This window comes from Pelobates fuscus, chromosome 1 (assembly GCF_036172605.1).
Source record: "Pelobates fuscus isolate aPelFus1 chromosome 1, aPelFus1.pri, whole genome shotgun sequence".
NCBI lineage: Eukaryota > Metazoa > Chordata > Amphibia > Anura > Pelobatidae > Pelobates > Pelobates fuscus.
In genome coordinates this window covers 214,419,810-214,425,894 of record NC_086317.1, presented here as the reverse complement: position 1 = coordinate 214,425,894, position 6,085 = coordinate 214,419,810, and positions in this window count along the sequence as shown.

The window sequence follows — 6,085 nt, the reverse complement described above, 5'->3', positions numbered from 1 at the left end:
GTTTATTTTTTTTTGTAAATATATTTTTTTATTATTTCTCTCGTAAAAGTATGCGTACCACATCAAATTAACTGTAAATTGTGAGACTCGCAGGTCTCCATTGGCACGCTTAACGTGTTACAAGTGTACAACATCAAATTAACTGTGATCTGTGAGACACGCAGGTCTCCATTGGCAAATACAGTGTGTAGACATGCATACTACGTCGGGTTGGCTTTGAGCTGTGAGATACGTAGATCTCCATTGGCATATTCAGTGTGTAGACATGCACATAACATCAGGTTAACTTTTGAACTGTGAGACGCGCAGGTCTCCGTAAGCCTATTCAGTGTGTACCCCTGGGTGCAACATGAGATTATACAGAGGTGGGGGTAACCTGTGTTTATTATACATTATACCTCCCTGTCAGGGTACCTGAGGTCTCTACCTCCGAGAGAGGTAGAGACTTAGTCGTTCATCCATCCGGACGGCCTGATTTCCCTCTTTCTCGCGGTCCATCCGGTCATGCAAAGCCGGCCGCGAGGGAGTGACTCCCTTTTATAGCATGACGCCCGGAAGTCGACGTCAGGACGTCAACCCGGAACGACCTGTCACTCAATTGGTTCAGGACCAATCAGGACTCGTCGGAGGTGTGTCTACTTATCTGAACAGGGCATTTAACAGTGCTTCTTTCATTAGCTCATTGCCCTGTCGTGGTTCTAGCTTGTTCTAGTCACTCAGTGCTCGTGTTTTCTAGTTATCCCTTTTGGTTTTGACCCGGCTTGTTTGCTCTTCTCTGCTTATCTCTGTTACCCTTGATTCGGCTTGTCTACCGCTTACCTGTCTTCTGTTACCCTCGACCTCGGCTTGTCTTTGACCATTCTCTACTGTACTACTTACGTTAGTCCGGCCATTCTAAGGTCCGGTATACGTATCTGGCTACTGTTTGTACTCTGCGTGTTGGATCCCTGTCCCGATCCTGACATTACGACAGGGCCAATGGATCCTGCAAGTACAAACAGTCAGCTTGGTTCTCCTGATCCTAGGTTTGAAGCCATGGATCACAGAATGGATCAGATGGCGCTAGCGCTACAGGCGTTATTATCTCGTGCCAATAATCCACCAGAGGAGTTACGTACTACTCCTATCTCTCCTGTAGGTTCAGGCCTAGAGGTAGCCACTGTAGGTGCTTCTTCTCGCATTACCCCACCAGTACGTTATGGTGGTGCTCCTGAGAAGTGTCGTGGGTTTTTAAACCAAATTAGTATCCACTTTGAATTGCAACCTCGCTCCTATCCTATGGATAGGGCAAAGGTGGGATTTATTATCACCTTACTCATTGAGAAGGCTCTGAGATGGGCCAATCCACTATGGGAGAACGATAACCCGTTAGTATATAACTATAACGCATTTGTAGCTGCTTTTAGAAGAACTTTTGACCCTCCAGGTAGAAAGGTTAATGCAGCCAGATTACTGTTACGCCTGAGACAGGAGAACCGAACACTTGTGGATTATGCACTAGAGTTCAGGTCTCTGGCGTCAGAGGTCAAGTGGAATGAGCAGGCGTATATGGACGTATTTTTGAATGGGCTATCAGATGTAATCCTTGACGAGGTTGCTACTAGAGAACTTCCTGAGAATGTAGAGGATTTAATTTCGTTCATTTCTCGTATAGATGAACGTTTAAGAGAGAGACAGAACACTCGAGAGAGGAACCGGAGACCTTCCTTTAGGTTAGCTCCCGCATTTCTAAGTCCTGACTCCACGGTCTCATTGCTCCCTGAACCTATGCAGATAGGCTATACCCGCCTCTCTGAGGAGGAGAGACAGTACAGGAGAAGGGAGGGGTTATGTATGTACTGTGGAGCCAAAGGTCATTTACTCTCGAACTGTCCTAACCGCCCGGGAAACGCTCACACCTAAGTTTCTCTAGAGGACAGGCCTTGGGTGTTTCTATTTTGTCCTCTACTTCTAATTATAAAGATCACAGGCTTCTGCTACCAGTTTCCTTAACCTGGGAGAAGGAAGTAGTAAAGGCTATTACCGAGGTTTGAATAAAATAACTATCAGAAATGCCTATCCTATCCCATTGATTACCGAGTTGTTTGATCGTCTTAAGGGCTCCAAAATCTTCACCAAATTAGATCTCAGAGGGGCATATAATTTGGTGAGAATCCAGCATGGACACGAGTGGATGACGGCGTTCAATACTCGGTATGGCCATTATGAATACACAGTTATGCCATTTGGACTTTGCAATGCTCCTGCAGTATTTCAGGATTTGATTAATGAGGTACTTGGGGAGTTTCAACATGATTGTGTTATTGTCTACCTGGACGACATACTGATACACTCTAGGGAGATTGAGACTCACCATAGACAAGTCAGAAAGGTACTACACAAACTTCTGCAACATGGTCTATATTGTAAATTGGAGAAATGCAGCTTTGACCAGTCGCAGATAGACTTTCTTGGTTACGTGATTTCTGGGGAAGGCTTTAAAATGGACCCTGACAAACTCCAATCTATTTTAGATTGGCCGTTGCCTAAAGGACTCAAGGCTATTCAGAGGTTTATTGGTTTTTCCAACTATTATAGGCGCTTCATTAAGGGATACTCTTCTATCATCTCGCCTATGACCAATATGACCAAACAAGGGGCTGATACTAAGACTTGGTCTACTGAGGCTCTTGTTGCTTTCAAGACTCTCAAAGAACTTTTTGCTTCTGCTCCCATTCTAGTCCACCCTGATACGACTCTGCCGTTCTTACTCGAGGTCGATGCCTCTGAGACGGGAGTTGGTGCTGTTCTGTCTCAAAGGTTAGGGGTGGACAAACCGTTACACCCTTGTGGTTTCTTCTCTAAGAAATTATCTGGGCCTGAAAGCAGATATGACATCGGCGATAGGGAACTGTTAGCGGTCATTAAGGCTTTAAAGGAGTGGAGACATTTACTAGAAGGGACATTACATCCTGTTACTATTTTAACGGATCATAAGAACTTGTCTTATATTGGGGAGGCTAAGCGCCTGTCCGCCAGGCAAGCTCGTTGGTTCTTGTTCCTCACTCACTTTAATTATGTACTTACTTATAGACCTGGTTCTAAGAACTCTAAAGCCGATGCTTTGTCTCGTCAATATGAACCGTTCACTATAACTGAGCCAGTCCTTTCCTCGATAGTTCCTAAGGGTAACATCATCGCTAACACGAATCTCAGGATTCACTCTCCGTTGCTTACGGAGATCATGAAATTACAGCATCTTGCGCCCAAACAGACTCCTGGGGATCGACACTTCGTTCCCGCCACTCTCCAACTAGAAGTGTTACGCTGTTTCCATAACAGCAAGGTGGTTGGGCATCCTGGCATTCGCAAGACGTATGCTTTGATCTCTAAAGATTTCTGGTGGCCTGATTTACGTAAAGATATTAAAGAATTCATCGGGGCGTGTGAAGTTTGTACCAAGAATAAGCAACCTCATTCGCTCCCATGCGGATTTCTGCACCCTTTAGAGGTTCCTGAAAAGCCATGGTCCTGTTTGGCTATGGACTTCATTGTTGATTTGCCTATCTCTAAAAAGCAGACTGTTATCCTCACTGTGGTGGACAGATTTACTAAGATGGCTCACTTCATTCCCTTACCTAAACTCCCATCTTCGCCCGAATTAGCAGAGATATTCGCTAGGGAGATCTTCCGTTTACATGGGATACCTTCCCAAATTGTATCTGACAGAGGTTCCCAATTTGTTTCCCGTTTTTGGAAATCCTTCTGCTCTCAACTAGGCATCAAATTGAATTTTTCTTCTGCCTACCATCCTCAGTCCAATGGAGCTGCTGAACGCACCAACCAAAAGGTTGAACAATATCTACGTTGTTTCATTTCTGAACACCAGGACGATTGGGTCGGTTTGATTCCTTGGGCGGAGTTTGCACACAACAATCTCGTTTGTGATTCTACGCATTCTAGCCCCTTCTTCATGAATTATGGCTTTCATCCTTCCATTCTTCCTTCGGAGTCTTCTTCCCAAGGGGTACCGTCGGTTGATGTCCATGTTGCCAATTTAAGAAAGTTGTGGGACCAGACTCGACAAATTCTTCTGCACAATTCTATGCTGGTGAAAAAACACGCTGACAAACGTAGAAGGGCAGCACCGGTGTTTGTTCCAGGCGATAGAGAATGGTTAAGTACTAGAAACATTCGGTTAAAAGTGCCTTCCATGAAGTTCGCTCCTCGGTATATTGGACCTTACAGGGTGTTGGCTCAAATTAACCCAGTTGCGTATCGTCTAGCTTTGCCTACTACCTTACGCATTCCTAACTCGTTCCATGTTTCGTTGCTGAAACCACTAGTTTGTAACAGATTCTCCTCCACGATCGCCCCTCCTCGCTCTGTTCAGGTGGAGGGTCAGGAGGAGTATGAGGTCAATTCCATCGTCGATTCTCGAATCTCCCGGGGGAGAGTACAATATCTGGTCGATTGGAAAGGATATGGTCCTGAGGAGAGAAGTTAGGTACCTCAGGAGGATGTTCATGCTCCCCGTCTCCGCAGGGCATTTCACTCTCGCTTCCCTTCTCGTCCTGGTTCCTTCCGCCCGGTGGGCGTATCTGAGAGGGGGGGGTACTGTCAGGGTACCTGAGGTCTCTACCTCCGAGAGAGGTAGAGACTTAGTCGTTCATCCATCCGGACGGCCTGATTTCCCTCTTTCTCGCGGTCCATCCGGTCATGCAAAGCCGGCCGCGAGGGAGTGACGCCCGGAAGTCGACGTCAGGACGTCAACCCGGAACGACCTGTCACTCAATTGGTTCAGGACCAATCAGGACTCGTCGGAGGTGTGTCTACTTATCTGAACAGGGCATTTAACAGTGCTTCTTTCATTAGCTCATTGCCCTGTCGTGGTTCTAGCTTGTTCTAGTTACTCAGTGCACGTGTTTTCTAGTTATCCCTTTTGGTTTTGACCCGGCTTGTTTGCTCTTCTCTGCTTATCTCTGTTACCCTTGATTCGGCTTGTCTACCGCTTACCTGTCTTCTGTTACCCTCGACCTCGGCTTGTCTTTGACCATTCTCTACTGTACTACTTACGTTAGTCCGGCCATTCTAAGGTCCGGTATACGTATCTGGCTACTGTTTGTACTCTGCGTGTTGGATCCCTGTCCCGATCCTGACACTCCCATAGCCAGTAACCTGTGTTTATTATACATTATTCCCCCATAGCCAGTAACCTGTGTTTATTATACATTATTCCCCATAGTCATTTATTGTTGGACCTAGGCAGCATGATGTCTTAGGCCGGCCCAGAGAGTGAGTGAGTGAATAATATAATATATATGTTCAGAAACATATTAGTAATATATGTAAATCGGGTTCATGCAAAGAGGGTGAAAAGGTATTAAAGAAAAACACACTTATTGCATCAAATTTACAAAGCCAAGCTTTCCTCATTTCTTTCTCGGGATGAGGAATATATCGGTTGTAGACTGAGGATTTCCATCTGCCCAATCTTTTAATAGACAAGATAGAAAATAGCGTATACTGCGCCTTAAAGTTTATACACATATAAATCTTCGACACAATGTAATAAACCTCAGGGGAAAAAAGAGAGAAAAAATAATAGTGCAATACAGTTTGATACAGTACAAGAGCAATAAATAATAATAGCTATAGGAAAACCACTCACATACGCTAGAGCTTATTAGAGCTCTGCTGTATAACGCGTGGACGGTACAATCCCCGTCTAAGGATGTGTGGTGGTTGAAGTGTTGATAATCCTCCAGATCTCTGTAGTATATATGGGATGTAAAGAAAAACAAAGAAGGAACTCCAATGGTGCAGTAAGTACTAATATATGGAATAAATAAAAAGAAGAAATGTACTTACATTCTCTAGCGTAGGACTTGCTCTAGTTAAAACAGCATGGGTGGTATAATCCCCACCTGAGGATATAGATGGTATCAGGAATCAAGCCAAAAGAGGAAAAGGATAAATAGTACTATTAAAAAGTAACTATTTATTGAAAGGAAAAAAGTATAATAATACAATTAAACAAGATATAAAATCTATGTGTAAGTCCCACTTGACACGTTTCGCCCGTTCAAAGGGCTTTTTTCAAAAG